The following is a 26,937-nucleotide window of genomic DNA, read 5'->3' as shown; positions in this document are numbered from 1 at the left end:
GTGTTTCCATTATTGTAAATTATTTATGAGAAAGTACGCGTAAACACTCGTAAACTCGACAGATTTAACATAATTACGCATGCTGAAACACATCTGTTAAATGATGAGATGAATTTGCAAGCTTTTAGCTCGTACTAATAATAAATTGTTATTAAAATGTTATGACGTTTCAAGGCTTTGGTCTACATTTTTGATAGGAATTCGATTACGTAGGTAGGTAAAGCATGCATTTAACTAAACTAGGTCTACTGGGTAACATGCCTGTTTGTCTCGAATGGAGATTTATTTTAGGCAGGGTAGGTCTTTGGAGCTTGCTAAATATTCCCTAGGTATTTAAATAAATATACTTAAACTAACATGTTGCAGATTACAATGTGATGCTATTTTTACTACAATGTAAGATACATAAATCCTCGAAACGACGACCAATTTTCTTACCAACATCTAATAGTTTAAACACAACAAAGTTAAACAATATTAAATCCACACTTTTTGGGAAGATTAATCGACTTAAACACTATGTCTTATCTGCTATGGCTACGGTTATATAAAATAGCCCATTGGAGGCTGTAGCCGCATAGATAAGGGACAATCGGTAAGCGGATGAAGCTCCATTCATCTCTGAAAGCGTCTATTGTGTGAACTTCTTTGCTTTCGAGAAAATTTTAGCCGCCATATTTTAAAATGATTACCTGAATTTGGCATTGAGTTTTGAGGAGATTTTAGGTTGTTATTGAAGGTTTAGTTATGTTATTTTAAGGTTAAAATTTTTGTAGATTATTATGCTTTTGGTAGAATGTTTTTAAAATGCTGGTCGATTATTAGGTACATTTGCGCCATAAGAAAGTATTATAGTTTTCCAACTACAATAAAAAATTGATCCGCCAAGTCTAATAAGTGTTTTCTTTTACTGTAATTTATAGCATAAAAGATACATTACATACATTACAATGACATACTACGTATATCTGACCTGAATAAATGTTTGAAGTTATTGAATTAAGCTATTAAGCTAGACTTCAGTTAACATCTTCGTAAAAACGGGATAATTAAAGAATCTAATCAAAGATATTTACGTTACCTCAAATTAATTATTTAATAATATATTAATATTTTATTAAATAGCTTATAAATTGTATTTGCTTGCTTAAATCACATATTTATGTAAATAGTGACGTACATTAGCCGTATAACATATAATTAAGTGCGTATATTGATTGTCACCTCAAGTTATTTGAGACATGATTATTATTCAACAAGGTGTCCCACGGTTAAGTAGCGTAGCGTTACGGAAGTGCTACGTAAACCGCGTAGCGCTTACACTATTTAAATAACTTAGCTACGCATTGGAGAATTGCTACGTCGTAGCATCGTTGCAGATACGCTTAGCTTGCTAATTGCTTTTATAATGTTCGTCTCTCGATCTGCAAAAATATGTTTGTTAAGCATTGTCGGTGTCAATATTTGTAAATATCAAAGATTTACTTTAAGCGTTTATTATTCTTATTTAATTAATTAGTAGTTTAATCAAAATAAATGTGGCTGTGATTATTTTATGCAACTTTTTGGTCACTGTTCGAGTTGATCGCTAGAATCTATCAAATAGAAATTGGGATATTTTTTTTAAAACGTGTACCCTTTTTAAAACTAGCAGTTTAATTTTTTTGTTACATTTTTAAATATATCTTTCGAAAATGTTATTGTTTAATAAATAAACTTTATTGAATAACTAATGGTTTTACAAATATTATTTAGTTAATGAAATATAAGCGATTAAATATTCTTGTAGACGATTTTCAGTTCCACTGAGTAACATATTCAAAACCTTCCTATGAAATACATAACATAATTTACTGAATAATCACACTTTTATTCACTTACATGAAGGCCAATGAATTTAAAAAAGTGCACTTATATCATCTACAAGAATGATTAATTATTGTAATCGACCTATTGTCTCCCCTGACTAACATTGTGACAAAGTGATAACCTATTTTTCTTTGTAACTATTTTAATTTCAACTGTTTATCTTTAATAAGTCCATATTAAAACGACCAACAAATTTAGTTTTATAATAATAAATGATATTAGTACCTAACTAATATAAATGAGTAATTAAACCTTTTTTTGTATTCTCAAAGTAATGGACACTCACATCAGTGGAATGCAAAAATTACTCAGTGGAAAAGTAAGGCTCTGATTAATATGGGCACTTTTTTTGGCAAATTCTATAGAATTCGAAAAATCAATAGACTCAATAGGTTAGGGAAAATAACTCAACCCGGTTTAAAAAAAAATATAATTTGGAAAAAGGGAAAAGGAGGCTTTTCGAAAAGGCATACTTAATAGAAAAAAAACAAATTTGAAATTGTTCAAGTGTTTATGTTTTAATAATATTAATAACCTAGAGATTAAATCACAGACTATATCGTAAGCCTCCTAGTTATTGCTTGTATTATTACCTCGCGCGGGATGTTCGCAATACTCCCTCGTACTATCGAAATACAATCAAATTAATTTGGAAGATAAAATAAATAAAATAAATTATTAAAAATAACGGTTTCGTGTGATTGACAAAATATTCATTGTGCATGCAGTTTTAGCGTTCCACTGAGTTACTATTCATTCCGATGACTAACGTTTTTCAAAAAGTTTATCAGTGGAACGTTACGATTTCGCACCAACGACATTAGTTTTTTATTTCTTTACATAATTTCACATTAAAAGCAACGAAACTTTGATACAAATTAGTAAAATATTAGTTAGTTTATCGTATATTAAGTGCAAATTACTTGAAATATAGTTCATTTACCCAAAATCCGCCGTTGATCAATGGAAATATTTTTAGCACTTGACAAACCGCCCATTTTCATTGATATTTCTTTTGAGAATGATCCACGAAACAATGACGAAAAGTATTCCAGGGAGTGCACAATAATGTTGGCATATATTAGAAAGACTACTGGTGTAGTACATCTATATCTATACTTATAATAAATCTGTAGAGAGGTCAATTCTGTACATTGAATATATTTAAAAAAAAACCAATGGGGGATGTTTAGTAACGGATACTGATACCGAATCTGCAATTTATAATTTTCTTTTCTGTCTGTCTGTCTGTCTGTCTGTCCTCCGTCTGTATGTGACGCTATCACGTAAAAACTACCGGATAGAATGCACTGAAATTTGGTATATGCATAGATTAAGTAGTGGAGCAGTTTCTAGGATACTTTTTATAGCATAAAATTTCAAAAAAATTTAGAATATTGAAAAATATACGTAGAAATCGTTTGAACCTGCGTTTCCCTATAGAGACCATAGATGGCGTTACAATCCATTACACAACATTCGCATATAGTTAACGCGGCGCCTGCCGTATCGATACCTGTTGTTCGCACCAACCAATAGATGGCGTTATAGCTCGCAACAAAGCATGTTTTTTCTAATTAATTTGTTTATTGTAAAAAAATACCTTTGAAACATGCTATACATTTATAAGATTTTTAAACATAAATGTTGTATGATATATTACACAAAAATGTTGGTTTACGTGGGTCCGGTGCGGTCGGGATATCCTAGATGGCAACCGAGTAATTTCGTTTGTTGTTCGCCGCAACTAACAGATGGCGTTGTTGTTCGAAACACATAACCAAATTAATTGGTTGCATTAAGGAAATAAATTGTATAGCTTATGAAACAGACTACGTGGTAAGTTTTAAAAAATAAACAACGGATGATATATAAAAAATAATTACGGGTTACGCGGTTTCGGACGTATCATCGCAAGTAAACATTATTACGCGTGTGAAGAGCTCCGGCGCAGATAGGTCTGTCTGTACCTATTATAATATTCTGAATCCAGACGGGTAAGCAATGGTCAGTCTATAATAAGGTATTATATTTTACACTGTAAACTGGTACGGATACAGACGAGAGCGGAAAAGAAGGTAACCACAGGAAATCAGGCCTGCCTGAGCCTGTGTCACATTGTGTGCCCTTCGGGTCCCTTTCGTATATAACCATTAGATGACAAAAGAGTTGTTAGCATTTTTATGTGTATCGAGTGCTTCGTAATTCGCGTGCTCAAACGAATAAGCAACAGTACGAAATTCACGCGAGCGGAGCCGCACGGGTCAGCTAGTTTTTAATATATCGCTTTTATGAAGCAGTTTCTCAGTGGAATTCCACCCAAGTCAAAAATTAAGACTTTCATTTAAAAAAATATTAAAATTCACTGAGTTGTTTTGTACTTATAGTATTTTGAATATAGATAATATAATTACTAAGCTATCAAATGATAGGAGTTTCGCTATCAAAATATTTGTAATTATCTCGTAATTTTAATTTGTTGGTGACAAAACATCGGTAGGACAGGGTAAATATCGACATCTGCAAAACAATATTCATGAAAAAAATATTGAAATAGTTAAGTAATTAGGACAATTTTAGTAGAAAAATATAGTTAAGTATATGTTTTTACTGAGGACATATAAAATAAATAAAATACTATCATGGTTATCGTTTAAAAAAAATGTAAAGTCGTAGGACATAGCAAAAATCGATGGTACACGTTTTAAAAAATCCGCCTAATAGCGAAATTCTGACATGAGATTTTACTTAAGGATTATTAATTAACTTCATAACACATTTTGATTTTTTCCTTGATTCAATGACCAATTTTAGCTAGCCGTGTTTCTATAATACCCAATAAACAAACTTCCGTACGCATGATCGTAATTCATTTTTAAAGTAAATCTCAATTTGCTAATACCTGCATAACTTCAATGAATGAAAACAACAGGTCTTTATTTACAATCGGTTTCTCTCGTTTGTTCAAGTTAAGCGAGTCTTAATACAAACAGTTGGAAGCCTTCCAGACAGGTGTTCTAGCCAATAACTCGCCTTATTCTTTAAAATCTGCAGATTATGCCGGATTTTAGCATTGTCTGGTTGGTTTTTAAACGTTACTTGCTAATTGGTACTAGTTTTAAGTAATTGCACGTTTGGCGCAGTGGTTTAAGCGGTCACTTCGCCGCAACAACCGTAGTGCAACGTGTGGTGGGTTCGAATCCCACCCGGGACAAATCTTTGTGTGATGAGCACGAGTATTTGATCTGAGACTGGTTGTCAATTTATCTATATAAGTGTGTATTTAGAAGTATATATGTAAGTATGTTTATCAGTTATTTGGTTACCATAGTACAAGCTCTGCTTAGTTTGGAATCAAATGCCCGTGTGTGAGTTGTCCAATGATATTTATTTATTTATTTATTTTACCATGTCAGTCAGTGGCTGGAACAACTTTGACACTTACAATACGATTGATCACTTACAATACGATTAACAATAATACCTCGCTAAATATCCAGCACTCGATGTGTGATGATTGTCACAATGACGATAATAATTATCGGACATAAAAATACATATTGTATCAGTTAATAAGAATTTTACGAAAAATAAATGCCATAATAAATGAGTTCCCACGTTTACGGCGCGAGAATCGAAAAGCAGTATTTGTTCAAATATGAGTTGAGTAGCCTTTTTTTTTCACGTCAGGAAAACGCATTACTGCATGTCCCGCTCCAGGGAGGAAGCGGGGGTCTGTCGGGGTCTCCCGCCGGCTAGGCGTTCCGGCTTTACATTTGGGCATAGGGGCATACCGACTAAAAACCTGACGGTGTTCCTTCAACAGTCAGTCATAAAGTGGCCAGGACGCGGTACCTCCAATTGGATACTCCGCGTCCCAGCGGATGGAGTTGAGTAGCCTAGACGCTACTTTAGTTCCGGTCCGAGAATGATGCCTTAATGCAAAGACACATTTGTAAATTTTAACTTTACCTACGCTTCTTATAAAAATTAGGTCACTTTTATACTATGCTTATAAACTACCCTTTTAAAGAGCATTGCTCTACAGTTCCACTAAGTACTAGCACACTTACTTAAACCTTTACTTACTATATCACTCGATTCTCGAGTATTACTCAGTGGGGGGTGCGGGGTCACAGCAAGGGTCCATTCAAGCTGAGCTTTCTGTAGTGGCCATTGATTGAGTTGAAAGTTTACAGAGATTGAGTTACATATCTTGTTGATTGCTTTTTGTATTAAGGTTAATTATATAATGATAATTTATTATGTAATTATATTCAATTCATTATTACAGGACAGTAAATGGATTTAATGCATTTTGGAGGGCTTTGCAGGGAACAGATATTAAATAAGAATGAGCGAGTGGTTTAGCTTTAACCTGTAATGGTGGCCCTTTCAATAATAGTTAGAATCTTTAGATTTAGATTATTATCTACATAACAAGATTATATGCGATGTTGTTGGTTACTATTAATGGTGAACCAACACCGACGTAACCTTTTCATTTGCATTTAATAAATATTAAGTTAAATCTATTCAGCCTACGTTAAACGCGAGTTAAAAAAACGTTTCATATTAGATTTTCGAAGACTTCAAACTTTAAGATTACTATGAATTTTATAGTTATTGAAATATTCAAAAACTACTTTTACTTTACACTTTCAAAAGGCTTAAACAGTATTATACTTATATTAATGTTTTAATCATAAATCTTTGTCAAAACGAAGGCGTGTTTATTCATATAATTTCCCAAAGGTGTTTCCTTAGACTGGTACCACTACTTGCTCGTAAAATATGTTGTCGTAATTGTACTTATATTTATGAGATGTTAAGTGTAATGTGAAATATGAATAATTTGTGATATTTAAGAGCTAATATATCTTTAGTTTACGACAAATTTAAGATCATAATAACATCTTTTACGGGCTTTATCGTCGCAGTTCTTTAGCAAATTGTATACTTACTAGTCAAACATTTAAGTTAGATATTTAACTGAAAAGGGTCGTTTAACCCCTTTCAGCAGTACAGTTGCTTTTGACTAACTCACTAACTTCCTAAGGATTAATGGTAAAACGGGACGTTCGCGTCAATATTTTTTCGTCAGACAAATCGTCGAAACATTCCTTTTTTAGCACAATTTATTAACAAAGGCATACTATATAGGTTGCTCAAACCATGCTAAAAGAGGAATACCCCAAATTTGCCATCCTCCCCTCTCTCCCCCTACCGCTTACTAAACAGGAACTATAACACGTTATAATCACCACAAGGTACACATTGCTTGAACACGGCAATCATATTTCACGCGCGTCTCCCTGGAGGCTGTTAGTCAAGATTAAAAGCCTTGCTAATGTTACTTACGTAACATAATCCACACACGTTTGTAAGTAAAACGTTATTAAATTAGAAACGTGTGAGGTATGGCCGTGTTTGGATGAATTTTGATGGTAGCTGAAGCGTATGATAGAGCCTTGGGTATGTAGATTTTTTTAACGATTCGCTCTTTATTTGATCCTTTTGTATATTCTATGTTGGGTATGGAGTATTATGCTGGCGCTCATAATAAATCAATTGGGTTCAGAAACCTTAACGCGGTCGTCTATAGATGGGTGGACGCATTGTGGGTTTGGATCTGCATATCTACGCCCTTCGGACGGCGCGTAATAAGTAGGTCCCAGTGGTTTTTAGATAACAGTTGTTAAGCCATGACAAAGGCCTTTAGGCGGTTTAAACAACTTTGACACTAGGTGGACCACTATATCTAGATATACGATGAATTAATTATATCGGTAGTGCCTCGAACTCATTACCGAACCAGGATATTTTGTTTAAAAAACACCCGTGACCGCAGAAGAAGAAGCGTGAGAGCAGAAAAGGCCATAGGGTTTGCCAGTAACCTTTCCACTAGGTTACGACACGGAGTAATTATTTTCTTTTTTTTGATAAACGCCCGCACTAAAAATTGCTCTTTTTAATGCGGGGACTTTTATAAACATACAAACAACCCGATGGAAGACCCAAAACAACTATTTGTGGATCGCACAAATAATTGTTCCGTGCGGGTATCGAACCAACGACGATATAACTTCCGCACATTTGAACAGGAAACAATGTTACATAGGTAGTTATATAAATAAATATGTAGGAACAAGACGCAGGGCTCTGGGTACGAAAATGAGTTGTCGCATACATCAGGCGTCGGTGGTAAAAGGGTTAAGTGTTACCATTTATTTAAATGCGTTGATAAATGAGTGCTTTTATTTTGATAACGCTATACAGAAATGTACAAGATAAAATTACTCTTTTAGAAGCTTTGTTATCTTAGGAATACTTAGGATTACTGGCGGTTGATAATTAACATCGTATAAGTCTAGGATTTTGATATTGAGGAATAAAAAAAACAGGATTGACAGATAACTAAACAAACTTATATAATATCACGCTTGTCAAACTCGATAGTGGAAGTAAAGATTTATATACAAAATACAGCTATGTTTTTCTAATTACACTGTTAGTCCCATGTAATAGCGGGCGAGCCTTTTGCCATATAGCGGGCACGTTACTACTTTCCAGACTACTATTCAGAAGTATTCTAATATAAATTAGAAAATACTAATAAGATTTTGTCGAACACGGGAATCAAACCCAAGATCTCACGATCAGCAGTCCTGATCGCTATAACCTCGATTACAGGTAGTTAAATAAATAGATAGCCAGTTTAAATAAACTTCTGATGAAAAATTCAAGACACAATATTATCATAAGAATGAAAACAAAACTAACAATACCAATATTATTGATACGAACATCCAATAACTAGAATAAACGTTTGAAAAGGGTATTCCATTAAAATAAGTAGAAAACACCTAGAAAAGAAGGTCCGTAGCGTACGAAATAACTTTATTATTGTAACCTCATATTTTCGAACAAAAATTTTCGTTACAGCAATACAGGAAACAACAGAGCAAAAGGAAATTTAAGAAAAAAACCGACCATAAACAAGGAGTTTTCGTGGCTTGTTATCTAATGAATAATATTTGTACAGGGTTTACGCGTTCAACGTGGATATTAAAATATCATCTAAATAAAGGTTTTGAAAAGGTTTCCGTACTTTATTTTGAAAGAAAAGATCATTTGAATTGTAAGGTTAAATAAATGTTTACTTAAACTCTTTTAAGTTTGTAACGCTCATTGCTTTTTTGTAAATACCTAGTTATTTTTAATAATGATAATAAGATAGCTACTGTTAATTATATTGTCATCCCTCTTAAATATATTTTAATCTTATAATTTATAACACCAAACGTAGTAAGTAATACAAATGACTAGTCTTCCGTTTAACGAGAGAATGAGCGCATACAACCATCTTTCATCCGTGAAACAAACCGCTTAATCATTGCACCGAGAGAACTGAACTGCGGACGTTTCATTCATTTACAAATTGCTACAAAAGCTTCCCATTAAGCCGCACTGATTGACAAAACCCAACCAAGAGAAAAATCCTCGGCCAACAAGGAAACAGAATCAACGATGCGCTCAATAGTTCTCAGTAATTACAACCTAACTAACAATCAAGAATTGTCAACGACTATTATGCAAACTTAATAATAAACGCCTCTCTTAATGGTTCCGTACCCGTTTTGTAGTACGCACGCGCAAAACCATCTGATATGTAACAGGTACTGTGAACTCTATGGACGCTTCGCTCAGTCGCGAAATGTCGGTCGACGCGCGCACGCGTGTTGCTCGACCTCGACAATTAATCCCATCACTATAAAAGCAATAAAAAAAAATAAAAACGTCAAATAATCCCGCCAATTGTCGAACTTCAAATATGGAATTCGATTTTTGTTTTGATTGTATTTCAATATGGCGATGTTTTGTGAAGATGTATTGTAGTGGCGTGTATTATTGACTTTTTGTGTTTTGTTTAGTGATAATTGTGATAGCGATGCCAAGTGGATATGGGTGTGATAATGATAACTGTTTGTGGGATTGGATTGCTCAATGCGTCGGACTTTATGGTAAGCTTTAATTCATAAAAGCTATTAATTTATTAAAACGATACACCGATATTATTTGTTTAAAATCAACGTTTTTTATGACAGTCTGAAAGTTCATTGAACCTTTCTTTACGTATCTATGTAATGTGCAATTGCTTTATGGCTTTTAAAGCAATTGCTCGTTTTTAAAGTAAGTATGTACACACGTAAGCGTCTTATAAAATAAGTGACTGTTTTAGAAGCATGTTTTAAGAAGACCCTTCTTTTAAATTGCTTAGATAATTAAAAAGATTTGGCGAGAGTAAATAAAATACGAACCAGTAAAGAAATAATTAAAAGGTTTCTTTTTCTTTCGTTTATTCAAACGATTGTTTTCTTTTAGTTAAATATTAGGAGCTGTAGATGGAAACATTAGAATAATGAGGAAAGCAAAAGATTGGCAAAAGAAGAAATGGATTACAATAACTGTAGTACTTAATTAAATAATTAAACTAAGTTTAATTATAGTCTACGAACTATAGCAGCGGCTAAAATAAGTTAAAGTACAAGGAAAATACACTTTATTAATTTCCTAAATTCGTTGTAATAACTATGTAATTTAATTATTATGCTGTTTGGTTATAGCTAAGTAGTTATACAGAATGTTTTCCATCTAAAAAATGTTTTCACCCATTTCCCAAATTCACATATAAAAAATATGTAAGATATTTACGTGTAATATGTAAATATGTACATATTATTACGTGTTTTTCTTTATCTAATCAGTATTCAAACCCTTTTTTATATCATATCATTTGCTTTTAATAAATAGTTTGGTCTTTTTTAGGTATAAACTATACCTAAGTGGAATCTAGGTCGAAACCCAAATAGGTACGTTTAATTTTACTTCGACACAATGTACACTCATTTACCCATACATAGTCTAGTTACAACAGCCAGACAGAGGTTTTAAGTGTCGTCTGAGGGTTTAGCACATATACCTACTAAGTCTACAATATGTTCTCATATACAGCTATTTTCAGCTCCGATTTTGTTTAAAAACGTTTCATTTATTGTATTACATATTGCTCTATTTAAAGTATGAATTGTATCTAAAGTACCTATTGTTGTGTAATATTAGGTTTACAGAATGTAATTATATTCCTACCACTTATGTTGTTATATAAAATACGGCTCATTTTGCTCTCTTCGAGGAATTGACTGGGTCAAATGACACATAATAAAATTCATACATACTAACATTCCATTTATCATTTCGACATTTTAAGCTATGAGCTGAACTGTCCGAAGAAATTAAATCAAAATGTAAAATTTACAGCCATTATCAAAGGTTACATGAGTTTTACAACTTGAATAAAAATCTTTTTTATGCGTCTGACACGATTCGACATTCGAAATCTTAGTTCAATCTTGACAAATGCTATCTATCTGACAAACGACGGTTCGATTATTAATTTCAACCGAGAATCCTATCTGCCGTTCTGCGAATTTGAAATTGGTCCAACGCGATTTATTTCATTTCTTCAAGTTCTATTGGCTGATTTTGATCGTGGGTTTCTTAATGAAGTTAGCATCGCGTGGGTTGCACCGTTTATAGGGTTCCGCACCCAGACTCGAAAACGAAACCTTATTAATAAGCCTCCGCTGACCGCGTAGTGGTATTTGAGTTGGGCGTCTCCGTGCTTCGGAGGGCACGTAAAATGTTGGTCCCGGTTGTTGTCAATTAAGACAACAGTCGTTAAGTCACGTCAAAGGCCTTTGGGCGGCTTGAACAACTTTGACACTAGGTTGACCACTAACCATACGATAAGTAAGAAGACTAGGTATTGTAGCTCATTATGTATTTCCGTTGCCGCTATAACAACAAATACGAAAAATAAAACAATATATAATAAGGGGTGTTTCTGTTTTTCAGTATTTATTTGGTACGGAACACTTCATGCAAGAGTCCGACTCGCACTTGGCCGGTTTTTTTTTTAGTACAGCCCGGCTCCTATTAAGTTAGGGACCCCCGGGTACATTTAAAGATGTTATGGCTATATGGGGTGCGAAAACTGGCTAAAAGCGTACCATGGGAAAACTAAAGTGCGTTTGTTGGGGCAATCGTTTTATTCTTCTAAGTTTCGTCACCTCCGGATAAGTGTCGATTAGCTTAGCAATGGAATTGAGACTTTTTATTTATATTTGCTGTCATTTATAAGTATCAAGTACTTAGTCTGATATTTAGGGTGAAACTTGCATTTGGCAATTTCTTAAACATATCTTGAAAGTTACTCGTCAAATGCGACCATATGGCAAGCATCACCATCAAATAAAAAACAATAATTAAAATTGGTCCACCCAAGAAAAAGATATGAGGCGACAATCACAGACGAATGGAGAACCTCCTTATTTTCATAAAGTCGGATCCCAGGGTCAAAAAGTACAGACAAATTGAGACTTTCCTCCTTTTCACAAAGTCGGTTAAAAATAAAAATTCCACGGTCAAAAGTACAGCTATATTCTTAAACAAAAAGGTACCATTTAATACAAATAGTCTCGCCATCTTAACGTAATCTCTGGTCCCCGAAATGTAGAATGGCCATGAAACTTCAATTTATCGTTATTGGCGTGTTATCTGTCGTTCGGATGAGTGTGGCTTAGTATAATCTCGGGTATAAAGAGCGGAAAATGAAGCTCATTTGTACGCTATTGTTTTGAATTTTAATGTGTCTGCAGTGGAAATAAAGGTGTTGATTTGAAGGTTGACTTTGTTTTGCTGTTTTGTTTAGTTAACTTAGTATTAAGATTCGTTTATAAGTATCTTGAAGGGCAGATCTCAAACTGTTTGATTTTGTCATTATACAGTCATTTTGACGTAGGTTCTTTTAAAGCTTAGTTGTCTACTAAAGAGTGGTACTAAGTATATTAAGATTTACTTTATTAATAACAAACAAAGGTAGTTATCTCATGTTCACTTAATACCCGTGATGTATAATCTGTTAGCAGCGCAAAAGTATTGAGAAGTTACAATTAAATAAATATTTTTTTATGTTTTATGAAGTGCTAATTACTGATATTCTCTTTCACAAAAAAAAAGTGGTTAACAGAATTTTTTTCCTCGAAGAAGAATTACTTTCATGTGGGCGAAATCGCAAGCAGGCGCTAGTATAAAATACGCAGCAGAACCAGATTTTAATCACGGCTTCTACATACAAAACATTGAGATGATTTTCCACGTATTTCATATTGTTTTCACTCTTGAAATATGAAGTTCGTTTATGACAGGCTGTAAACCTTGTACGGTCCGCTAACCTACTTCCTACGGCCAGAATTGTGTGGGAGTCCATTGTTTCTATTATAAATTTAGAATTATTTATAGAAATGGGTAGTTTATAGTCACTTTGGCCTTATTGCTTAGTAACTGAGTAATACGGCTCCACTTCTGTCAAAGTATAATCCTTTTTCGCCACTTGGTGGTAGAAAATATGAAGCCTGTGTTTGATCCCCTGTCTTTAACCATGTCCTTGCTAAATTCTATCGAAATGTTAGTGGCTTAGACGTAAGAGCGTAAAAAACACATAGACGGACAATCATTCACATTTGCAATATTAGTGTCAATTGGGTAAAAAATTCGGGGAACAGAAACTTTAGTAACAGTCAAAATGAGTGTTCTGAGCGTTTCTGTGAATCGTTTTTGCAGTTCAATTTAAATCTGTTGTTTGATTTTTAAACTAAAAGATGTCTCTTTACTTATTTAGTGGGACTGTTGAAGATTCTAAGAATTGGATTATTAAGGTAACTGACGAGTATTTTCGGCCGTTTTATTTGAGCTGAATGTCTCTGTGACTATTAAGAAACGCAGCAACTAATTGTTTTGTTTTAAACAAGGACAGTTTCGTACATGAGAAGTTTTTATATAATGTATCCAAAGTACAAGCAGAACTATACAAACAATGACTACAGTCATGTAGTCCAAATTCTATGTTGTGGAAGCAATTGTAGTGATGTAGACCGCTTTAACCGCGACTGATTAGATAGCAGTGATTGAAATCCAATTCAATAATTGTTCAACATTAATTAATAAATTATATTGCATCATTAACCCTAAATACATACGTTGTTACATTAAATATAATTAGTCGAATAAAGATGAGCAAATAGGTTTTTTATGTTTTCTTTACTTATGTAAATATCATTGAACTTGGACGTGGTATATTATAATATGCCGGTCTTCTGGGCACATTTCCTGAAGATACTCTACACTGCATTAATATTGAATAGTTCCGCTTTTGAAGCTAATTCAATTTGTATAAACCTAATTATACTTCATTTAATTTCGTGGCAAAACCTTTGTAAATATGCTAATAAGAGTTTGGATAGTAGTATTTTCGATTTAATATTACTAAATATTAGGTCGGGGAAAAAGTCTTTTCGCATTATAGTATGTATGAACTTGTAATAACATCTCTTTGGCTTTAAGAACCACAAATGAGAACACGGTTCATTAGGTTTCTTTTAGTGAGCTCGTGCGGTACCCAAATATCGAGCTTTTTTGCGTAGAGAAAGATTTTATAACAAGTTCGTACATACTATAATGCGAAAATACTTTTTTCCCGACCTGTTTGTTAATTATATAATATTTATATGAAAACATTGACTGTACAGTCATAGTCATAAACTGTTATAAGCCGGAAGAGCACGCATTGTTGTATCAACTGCATGCTATTAGCTATTAATGTTTTCCGGAGTCAAATCAAATATTAGTGCTGTTACGAATCTATACTGTTTTATGTGCACATTAAATAGAGAATTCCATTCATGTTAAGCCGTTTCTACTCGTAGTCTAATGCGATATTGAATCACTCTTAGGCTTTTCTTTGCTAAAACTGCAATTGGTGGATTAAGGTGTAGTTAGTGTGCCTATGTAGTTGCATTTTGAGGTTAATCTGTACAGTTTTATTGGCACATTAAAATGAGAATTCCATTCATGTAAAGCCGTTTCTACTAGTAGTCTTGTGCGATATTGAATCATTCTTAGGCTTTTCTTTTCTAAACCTGCAATTGCTGGATTAAGATGTTGTGTATGTAGATTGTAGGTGCAGTTTGAGGTCAAGTTTGATTCCTTTATCATGATATGATATCATCATTATTTTTTCACAATCAGTTTTTTTTTTCACGAATGATTCATTGTTCGAAGGCGTGACTATAGCTTTTCAGAACCCAGGCTAAGTCCCTATTTCAAGTTTGTGAGCGGCTGTGAGATGTCAACTAAGCTTTGCCAAATGCAAAGCTTAGTTGAATGGTGTTTGATAATAGGCTAAAAAAACTCTAATATTGCAAAAGACTTGCTCCAATTGACTTTATACCTTCTCAAGCCTTCGAGTAAACAGTTATTTGTAGAAGTATAATCATATAAAAAATTTTTTGCCCACTACTGTCTCACTGCAGGGCAAGGGCCTCCTCTTAAACTAGGGAAGGATCAGGCCTTGAGTCCGCCACGCTGGCCAAATGCAGGTTTTATAAAAAATATGATTACCTAAAATATATGTGCTTCCATTTCTAAAAAGGAAAAATATTTACTGTAAAAACGAAATGGTGCAAAGTCGATAGAAAACTCGACACGGACACATGTCAATCGTTAGTAAAGTTTTCACGAGCAAAAATTTATATCGGATTTTAAACCAGTGGCGATAACGAACTTTAACCGTCGTGTCAGCGTCGTATCGAATGTTAGACTGATTGGAAAAAAGAGTACATTTGACGTAGCATTTGATCAGATTTGCAAATAAAATATGGCCGATGGAGACTACGATATCCATAATTGGTGTGTGAGAGAGGACTTTATTCAGAAGTGCTAACAGGAACACTGACTAATGTTAATAAAAATGAAAATAAAAAGCCTAAACTTTGGATGTGTGGATGGGGTATTATTGTATTGTTATTCAATCATTTCAAAACGACTGCTGCTGTGCAGATTTTGATGAAATTTTGCACAGCAGCAATCTATCATCTGTAATAATACATGGGATTTTTCCCCGGATAATCTTTTTTACGCGGACGAATTCGCGAGCACAAGCTAGTAGGCTGAGGTCCTTTTTGATCAGTTCTTTTGCTTCTATAAAAGACAAACGGAAATCATTACAAATTGTCTGGAATTTAAAATAGTCCTGACGATTTTCTTTAGGCTGGCGATTACACTACTTTTTAGAAATAAAAAGTAGCCGTAAAAGGTTTCTATAATCCTAATTTGCTTTTATTAAAAGATCAAAGCTAGTTACTTAATCTACGCAAATCGTAATAGTAGAAACAATGTTCATTTTTTGGGGAATAAAGAGAAAATTTGAACAAAGGCCTTTTAACACAGTTTTATTCAAAAGTAGTATTTTATAAAAACTAGAGGTAGTTTTTATTTTTTTTATTAGCTATTCGGATATTGGTATTAGTTTTTGTTGGTGTATATTGCACAGAGCTTTTACTAGAGGGAAATATGTTTTGAAAAATGTTCCAGCTGAAAATGCTTTTCAAATATACAAATACTATGTAGATTACTTTTTGTTTTGTTTTGGGATAAAATCGACTACTAAATACTAAAAGCTTATACGAGTATATCTACTATACCAACACTTGTTATCGAAAGACTTAAATATTTTATTCAAGTAATTACGTTTGTCAACAATTTTATGAAGAAAAAACGATTAAACTGATAAAATAATTAAATTAAATTATTACAAAGTTACATCTTACTTGCTCGGAAGTATACGGTTTCAGGTTCGGTTCTCGGATAATATCAAATTCTAAATAGCTTTGTGTTTGTTTAGTCTCGTAATAGGACCACTAGCTGATACACGGAACTGAAAAAAATAGGTTTTGATAATCGCGGAAGATCTTATACCTCAACTTTTCTTTACGTATTAAACTGGTTCATCCTAAAACTACATATTTAAATTACGTATGTACCATTGTGTGTAGGGAAGTTAATTTCATAGCAGAATCATGTAAATAACTTAATAACTAGCACAAAGTAAGCTACCCCGACTATAAGTAAAATCGTATCATTTAAATTATTTATTTATCTGAACAAATCAATTTGTTTCAATTTTAAAATAACTATGGATTTAAAGGATACTCAAAGTCACTCACTTCAAAAGTCACATTAGCTAACTTGTGATCACGACTTGTGTAATTGTTATAGAAATATCAAGCTAAAAATACATGGTCGCGTTAATTCCCACTTAATATTAGATGAATATCATACATTTAATTCAACGCTATGAAATAAAAAAAGCCTTAATACAGTCGATTACTGACGCAAACGCCAAAAATAGAGAAACCACTCTAGTTAAATTACATGGCAGACGTCACAATGGTTTCAACTATTTTTATTTTCATTAAATACGTACTGGCACGTGTCTATTTTCTATATTTACTTAGATAATTACATAAATGGGCTTAAGCCGTCATAAGCCTACGCACTTCACTCCCACTTTCATAAATGTTGAGATAATTATTTCCAATTTTAGTATGAGTATTGATTTCAATCAAATAAGAAGTTTTCAAACTATTAAAGTTTCGTTATAAAGTTACCTAGTGTTTTCAGTACGGCCAAGAATTATGTTGACTTAAGACTAGTCAACAGCTATATTATCAATGATTATGCCTACAACGTCTTTATTTTAATGAGTAACTATTTTAAAAAAAATACAACATCCAAACGTGCCTTCTAAAACTAAAAGATACAGTAATGGGCTTACTTTAGACGCCATTAAAGATACTTTTCTTTTAGCTGTAACTAGCCAATCTTTTATCGACCTTAATATCGACTGAAATGGCTGGCAATCTAAAAGATAGGCCTTTGCTCAGCTGTGGGACACAGGAGCAGCCTAAATGAATGAATCAACCAAGCCTTTTTTCCAACTATGTTGGGGTCGGCTTACAATTTTATCAGATGCAGCTGGATACCAATTCAGTTACCTGGCTCTTAACACGATATCCTTCGGGAAGACCGGTTGTCAGACTTTCAAAAAGCCTTAACAAGTAAATAATAAAAAAGATAATAGTATATTAAAAAAACAATTACTCAAAAACGTGCTGTAAAATTTCAATTTAACAACCGTATACCCACGTGTAACGTATGGAAATTTCTAGAAATTCTCAATTGTGCCGTGTGGTCCCGTGGGACGTGTGCTGTTATATTTGGTACAGGGAAATATTGATTCATGGCACGCTGCTCGTGGGTAGACGAATTTAATCCGCGGTGCCCGTAGCTTGTTTGTTTTGTATATTGTAAATAGGGAGAGAATAGGGACTACAATAACTAGCATCAAGGAATTTAAATGTTCGTATTTGGTCGTTATCAAAATTTCTATACTTACAATCTAAGACTTTGCCACGGTCGCAACACACAAAGATGAATATGCAAATCATGTCCAGTAGATAAATTTTCAAAACGTCTACGTAAGAGTCTGTGCCATTTTCTTGCGTGCATAAGTACCACATATTTACTTTGAAAAAATGCTGTTAAAGAGATTTTATTGATGTCTTTAGAATCGCCCGACTGCCTGATTGATCTTGATGAATCTAACGTTCAACTGGAAAGTGAAAAGGAAAATGAAAAAAATAGCCTGAAAAAGACTATTTGTATAATATTATTGGTAAGGATCAACAATATCAATAGACAGATACTCGTATCATATAAACCTTGAACAATGTTACCAAATTCGATCCAATTATGTCAATGCGAAATTAGTTTCGCCCGAAGCCTCTTTGTAAGTAATCTCATTATGTTATTAGTTAAATCTTGCTTATAGTCTGGCTTTCTTATCTTTCGTCAGACTGATGTCGAATTAATATTGTTTCGTATTTATGTTATATTTGAATCACATAAAGTGGGCTTAACTTAGCTAACTTAGTGTTTTACATCTAGACTTGAGTAATTAGACTTGATGTTTCGATTTCAGTTGAATGGATAATTAAATAAAGCATAGCGATTGTATAAAAGGGACTTTCCTTACAAAGTTGACCTTATTGTTCAAAAATTTTAACAACTACTTATTTGGAATAGAACCTACGAACCCCACGGCATATGTCCTTAGTCACTACATAGTATAAAGCAATGTCGCTTGCCACGTCTGTCCCTATGTCTGTTTGCACGCAACGGATTTTGATACGGTTTTTTTTATAGATAGGGTGATTCAAGAGGCAGATTTATGAGTAAGAGTTGTGAAGCATTTGTAAAAATACTGTTTAAACCGGGTGAAGCCAGAGCGGGCCGCTATAACTCTAAAGATATGAAAGTTGACGTCGTCCTATTTCTCAGTTTCTATAAGCAAGCACTTATCAATATGAATTAGTCATGATAGTATGTTCGTTATTGTACTACAGCTGAAGTAGATTAAAAAGGTTTATGATTGATCTATCACCGTAGAAGAAATTTTTAATTAGACAATATGACCTTTGACATTACAACGCGAGTCTAGGTATTGTCGTAGAAATCGTGAGAGGAGCTAACACGGCGTTGATTGAGAGCGGTCTTGCAACCAGCAGAATTGAAAGGTTGTTAAGGCATTTATGGGAAATCGATACTCTGACCAGAGCAATGCGAGGATTCCACCTACACCTTACCTTTTGTTGTACAGTCTTAAACATGAATGTGCATTTTTTATGTACAACTTTATTTGCTTTATCAAAAATAAATATGATCAATTTAGTTATTTTGGCGGACAAACATAGCGGACTACTTACATGTAAAATACCAATGTTTGACAAATAAACAATTTTGATTTGATTTGATTATTATCAACGTAGTTTTCGAAATAAAGAGTATTTTAATTTTTGCATGTTTAATGGTCCCCCTAGCATCAAGGTTGTTTAAGCCGCCTGAAGGTTTTGACGTGGCTTAATAATAATTATTATTTTTATTGATGAGGACCAGTACCTCGATTCTCTACCACTATCGACTACCGACAACTGGCTAGCTATTGAATTTTGACATTTAGCATGTATTGCCAAAAAAGTTTCTACGACGCCCGTTAGAGGCGCTGATCAGATTTCATACAAAATTTCTCGATGACAGATCGGTTCTCGGTAGTCGATAGTAGTAGAGAATTGAGCTACTGGACATTTTAAGTACTCTTTAAAGCACGAAGACGCTCATCTCAGATATCACTAGCCGCCTACCCTTTCTATAGATTGTCTGCACTAAGGTTTAAAATTCCACTCAATCGTTTGCCGACCTGTAAATGCAAATTTCGCACTAAAAAGTTATCTCTTGTGTTTTGAGGTTTTTAATAAAGAACTATTAAACAATGGACACAAAATACAACTATGTATTTGTGGATCACACAAATATTTGGTTTGCATAGGAATTGTAGCCACAATCCCCACAAAGTAGTGGTAAATGCGTGGTAACCACCTTTACCATTGTGCGACAGATAACATCAAATAATATCATGTCATTGTGCATTTTCATATTTATGACTGAAAACAATAAACAACTGCGGTATTTCTTCCATGAATAAATTTTACTTTTCTCTCTTAGCTACAATCATTGCTTTCAATTCATGTAAAGGCAGCAGTGGCTCGGGGTGGTTGAGATTGCGTGCCCGAATGTCTCTATTCCATGGTTGGACAGATTAATAAATAGAGACATTCCTGCCCAAAAAAACACTGTGACATAAAATGTATTTAAATTGTCATTCGTTTTAGTCGTAAAAATAGATTAGAAAATGTAACAAAACGTATCTTTGCCCACGACTGTACTAATGTTATATAAACACAACGTTCAATACATATCAAGTTCCAATTCTCTCGTATCCCAAAATAACCCTTCCGATAACCAATTAGCGAGAGACGATAATGAACGCAAAAAACTAATTAAAACGGTAAAGTATTTTAATGATGCTTTCATTAAACTGAAACGCAATATCTTGGGTGTTAGGAAATATACTGATTTTTTATTGCTTCTCTTTCTAATTATCTATACTAATATTATAAAGCTGAAGAGTTTGTTTGTTTGTTTGTTTGAACGCGCTAATCTCAGGAACTACTGGTCCGATTTCAAAAATTCTTTCAGTGTTAGATAGAAAATTTATCGAGGAAGGCTTTAGGCTATATAACATCACGCTACGGCCATTAGGAGCGGAGTAGCAACGAAAAATGTTTCAAAACCGGGGATTTTTTTTATTCATTCTTTCTTATGTGACGCAAGCGAAGTTGCGCGGGTCAGCTAGTGGTTAATAAAGAGAGATAGATTGTCTTAACTGTATACTGTAAAACTAAAGCTCATGTTTTGACAAACGACAAACACACTTATGAAATTGAACATTTCATAAGTGTGATCTTTTTATCTGTATTTAAGATTAATTTAATGTAACTTTGATAAAGATAAGTCTTTGACCCAAATAAAGTTTTGAAACAATAGCTGTAAGAATTAAATCTAGCATTTATTTGAATTTAATATTGACAGTGTTCGAGCTAGTAAAATCAGAAATAATTTTAGCAAATTTAAAATCTTTTAAGTATTGATAAAAAACAATATACAAATGAAGACTAATTAAGATTCCCTGATACAGGCCTAACAATCTATTTAAACTATCTCACCTTATTTTTTAAATACCAAATAATGAAAGACATAAATGTAAAACAATTAACAAGATATAACATTACGTTTGATCTTAAACTGTTTCAAAAATACTTTACGTTTGTATATCTTTCTCAGTAACAAAAACAATAATTAAGCGTTACAAAGGATTTATCATGTAAACAGTTTAAGATATCTTAAGAATATAATAATAATCGGATATCATTCTTAGAATAAGAACGGAAAAGACTTTGTTGTTTTCTTAGAATTTACAAAGCACTTTTATACTAGATTCTTTCCGCAGTTTTGTTGGTGTGGAATCATGTAGAAAATTGTGATGTTTATCACAAAATTTGATGATACTTACCTGTGAGGTAATTTTACGAAAAAGCTGGTTTACTTAACTGTGTAATCTTAAATAATTAGGGAAAACTACATATGTTCAAGCCTATGGACAAACACTTTTATATAAAAGATTATCCACCCTCAAATCATCTCTAAACATTAGAATTTTGTAAAATTAACTGACACAATCCTTATCAGAATTTATTCAGTATTTAAGTACCTATACCTATAGAATTACGTCAAAATTGGTTCAGCAGTTTGAACAAAAAACGTGTCAATAAAAAGTAACTTTTCAATTTATTTATGTGTTTTGGTTTAGTATAGATCCGATTTATAATGTTTACAAGATAACACAATACATTATGGGAACATTTCGATGTTGTTATTTTGATGTTATCAGTATTGATATGAGAATTTAGTGCTCTGAAGTGAAGAAATTAGATTTAAACTTGCTTAAACTTTTTTGCGTGGGTGTAGAGAATAGCTACGGCTATGTTACCCAAGGTATTTTACCTTTGGTAACATAGCATCTTATATGAATAAATACAAACGTACATAACAATATTTTTCATACCTTTTTCCCACAGGGGTAGGCAAGAAACCATAGAATCATACCGTTTTATATTTTTATTTATTAAACAGCCTTAAAATTTTAAAAAATATAATTAGTCCATTGAAATGTTACATGAATTTTACATTTGTTAGAGGACGCAATTTTATTTTTGGAACATGTAGGGGGGGTCAATAGAAGCTTAACTTGAAGTTTGTGGGGTTGCCACTCTTGTCCCCCGGCCGCCATCTTGGAAAAGGGGGTGGAACCACTTTATTCGCTATATCTCAGAAACTATGCGTCTTGCAATAAAACTGTAAAAGTATAATTTGTAGCAAATTATTTTTCCTACAAATATGTTTCATAACTTTTTGCCCTAAATTAACAATTAAAGAAGTTATAAGCAAAAAAGTGCAATTTTTTTTATAACAATTTTCTTTATTAGTCTATAACTTTTTTTAACGACAGCCGCGCGGATCGATCTCTGAGGTTAAGCCACGCTTGCCGAGGTTCTTCTGTGGATGGGTGACCATCTTACATATATCGAGTTCCTCTATGTTTCGGAAGGCACGTTAAATTGTGGGTCCTGGCTGTCATTTTCGAAGATCTTTGACAGTCGTTAACAGTAGTCAGAAGCTTGAAACCCTGACAACCAGTCTTAACGAAGGGTATCGTTTTATATCCTAGGTAACTGGGTTGTGGAGGTCAGATAGGCAGTCGCTCCATGTAAAACGCTGGTATTCAGCTGCATCTGGTGAGACTGGAAGCCGACTCCAACATAGTTTGGAAAAAAGGCTTAGCTGATATGTATAAATACAAAAAAATTACCTCAGACCAATCTTGTAGAGTATTTTTCGAGGAAAATTTATCCCTATAATTTTTTTCAACTTCATTAATTAGAAACTCAGTAACAGCGCTACGAAGTAGACCGGTCACGGAAAGAAAATTTTTGTAAAAAAAATCACACATTTTTGCTTATAACTTCTTTAATTGTTAATTTAGGGCAAAAAGTTATGAAACATATTTGTAGGAAAAATAATTTGCTACAAATTATGCTTTTACAGTTTTATTGCAAGACGTATAGTTTCTGAGATATAGCGAATAAAGTGGTTCCACCCCCTTTTCCAAGATGGCGGCCGGGGGACAAGAGTGGCAACCCCACAAACTTCAAGTTAAGCTTCTATTGACCCCCCCTACATGTTCCAAAAATAAAATTGCGTCCTCTAATAAATGCAATATTCGGCCCTCAAATTGTAACATTTCAATGGACTAAATATATTTGGGATATAAATCTATCACCTTGTCATATATCAGCTCAATCGTTGCAGCAGTTTAAGCGTAAAAGCGTAACAGACAGAGTAACTCTCGCTTTAAAATATTTTATATTTTATGAATTTCAGTTTCAATGAATAAAAGCATATTTCAAAAATGTCTGGCAACTGGCAGATATGAACGCAGCTTTACTACAAAATCGTATTGCATTTTAAAAATTCCTGCATAGTATGAACTCGTTGGACTTTCAAATTGTATCTCAATGCATGATGTAAAATTGAACAGATTCGATTTGTAAAATCTTGAATTACATAAATGCATGCATACAAATATTCTTATGCATGCATTTGTGTGATAGTGTATCCGTCTGCTGACGGGCTAGAGTTCTATTCCCGAGTCGGGAAAAGTATTATAAGTATTTTTTTCTATCTATATAATTATATATTAGCTTTGCCTTTGTTCCAAACTGTGTTGGAGTCGGCTTCCAGTCTCACCGGATGCAGCTGGATACCAGTGTTTTACATGGAGCTTTTTTTCCATCTATATAATTAAAAATAAATCACCAACATGTAGGTATTTACGCACATAATTTTTAACAAGTAATTTTTTTTTTGATATAATGTTTGTAACTGTCGGGCCAAGGTTTGTATGGATTCGGTGGTATAAAAATTCCCACTATAGATGAAGATGAAGATAAGACTACTATACCCGGACGAAGTCGGGCTGACGTCGGGCTAGTTTTCTAATAAATATATCAAGCAAAAGTAACAGTATAACAAGTTATCTGTAAATTGAATAAGTAGTAAGTTAGTATTATAATATAATATTTTGAGATAGTAGTCAGAAGTTTGGAATTGTGCCCGATAAATGGCAATTAAATAGGCTCGCCCCCCATTACATGGGACTTACATTGTTAATAGCGAATCATGGGTGTTTTCCATTCACCTCCGCCGTGTGTGTTAAATTTTCATAACGTCAAAGGTCGATTGTAAACGGACAGTTTTCACAAATATTTTATTATTGACCTATCGATTACGTCCTATATTGGATAGACCTTATTACGACCGCGAACATTGTAGTAATTTTCAATGCATTATGAGACTACTTATTTATTATTCTCATACGGGGTTAATATTATATTTGATTGACGTTTCGGCGCAGATAGTCTAAAATATTTTAAATAAAACTGTATTTTTATGAAATACCTAATCTGTAATACAAACATATCATATTCCTTTCTCATATCTCGGTTTCCAGGAATTTGCTACTAAAAGCACATTTAATTCTAAAAGCAAAAGGTGAATAAGAAATAAGCTTTCAACTATTTTTCTTTGGGATTTCCCAAACGTAGCGAATGAAACCCTTCGAAACATTAAACTTTAATATTAGATTAAGGGATGCCGGAACAAAATAAATAATGAAAAACATCCCCCTTTGATTTTACTCTCAGTTCAATTTGTGAAAGGCGATTGCGTGTTTGCGTGAGTTCGAATATTTTATTTGCATAGTGGTTGAGTGATGCAGGTGTTTAAGGAGAAGCCTGGTCATTACATATTTTCAGGACAATTATTATGACTATGCTTTTAATCATATACATATATGTACTAAGATTTTAACCAAAAATGTCTGAGATATTTTGTTCGATACTTTCTAAATTACAGATACTGCAGCTAGATTATTTATAACTATCGACTTCTGACAACCGGCTAGCTATCGAGAAATTTTGTAAAATCCGATCAGCGCCTCTAACGGGCGTCGAGGGAACTATTTTGGGCAGTACATTATAACAGTCAAACTTTCGATTTCTGACAGTACCGACTGTATAGAATCAGGCTAAAAACGGGTTTTATCATGTAATGCCTGCTTTTTCAATAAGTTTAGTTTTACTTTAATTTGTCCCCTACTCAAGTCTAGATACGATTTTAATTACAAATCACTTTAGCAGACACTCTCAAAATGAATCTTAAAAGGTGGAAACTCCTTCGTATTCATTTTCATGTTTTCTTCTACCACGCAATGAAGGCATATAAATCAATTAATTCGCAGTACAATAAATAGCATGTATATCAGTAATCAACTACATTTAATAGGCAATTCCACTAACAGCGGGCTTTAACAGCCGTGGGAAGTTTCCGTACTTAATCAATTACCTACTAACGATGTTACGAAGATTCTTATGAACGAAGTCACATAGTTTTTGTACGGAAGTCTGCCTACTAGGACGATGTTTTTAGCCGAAAAAAAACGGAGAAGTTCTCAATTCGAGATATATAATTTTTTGTGTAAGACAACGCAGAGAAGAAAAAACTGATTCAAAAATAGAAACCTTGCTTTGGTAGACGTTTTGAAATTAGTTACATAGGCGATCTTTAAGACTAAAACATCACATAGATAACAGTTGAAATCGTGTTAGATTTCATTTTGGTGTTATATTGGATAACAGTTTTGCAACACGAAAGCTTAGAAGCTAAAATAATTGTCTCAGCCGCGGACGCTTGACAGACAGAGAATAGTTTCGTTATTCATATGAATTAACATCATATTAACAAACGATAAATTTCATGAATTCAATAGTTGACTACACGTGACTGTAGCACACCCTACTAAATCTACGCTAACTCTTTGAGTCGACTGACATAGTAACTTATGGCTCAAAGTCCCTTAAAAGAAAGAAGAAAAACAACTCTTTGATTCATACAAAAATCATAAACCTATTTACCATCACTACATAGTATAAAACAAAGTCGCCCATTTTGTCTGTAGTCCCTTCGTATGCATAAAACTTTAAAACTACGCAACGGATTTTGATGCGGTTTTCACTAATAGAAAGAGTATTTTCTCCGACAGGTTTTTATATATAATTGAAATACATTGAAACTATATTAGCTGAGTTATAGCGATTTATGTCCAAGAAGTCAGAAAAAAAATCTAATTGAAGATTGCATTTGTGCGTGCGCCGCTTATACCGTTGGATACAAGTAAGAACAATGTATAGCAAAAACATTGGTCTTTATTAGTTCTACAAAAAAGTCCGCGATGACATATATCCAGCTTTTTTATTTAAGTCACAAAAACTACTTTTCTGTATTAAAAAAACATTTAATTCGTTGGGTGATGTTTAACTGGTGATATAACCAATAATACATAATAATATATCCTTATCAAAATAAGTAAGTTCATCATCACGAGCATTTAATTTAGATTATTTTTGCAGTTTACAGTGTGTTATTTAGACATATAGTTTAGGAGATATCACGATATTAGTATTGCGGCACGGTACGGGCCGGCCGCGGCGGCGGGGGCAAATCTCAGGAACTACTGATCCGATTTGAAAAAAT

At 33.4% G+C, this 26,937-nt stretch overlaps 1 protein-coding gene across 1 annotated transcript in view; it reads left to right on the top strand.

Annotated features, from left to right (window-relative positions):
- Positions 1-9,583: 9,583 nt before the first annotated feature.
- Positions 9,584-26,937, top strand: part of LOC142984890 (uncharacterized) — a 111,818-nt gene continuing 94,464 nt past the window's right edge. The window contains exon 1 of the mRNA XM_076132762.1: positions 9,584-9,893. The gene's annotated coding sequence lies outside the window, so the exon portion shown is untranslated. The remainder of the gene's footprint in view (positions 9,894-26,937) is intronic.

Source organism: Anticarsia gemmatalis, chromosome 2 (assembly GCF_050436995.1).
Source record: "Anticarsia gemmatalis isolate Benzon Research Colony breed Stoneville strain chromosome 2, ilAntGemm2 primary, whole genome shotgun sequence".
Taxonomy (NCBI): Eukaryota; Metazoa; Arthropoda; class Insecta; order Lepidoptera; family Erebidae; genus Anticarsia; species Anticarsia gemmatalis.
Note: the sequence above shows the minus strand (reverse complement) of the source record. Positions and strands in the feature narration are given on the sequence as shown.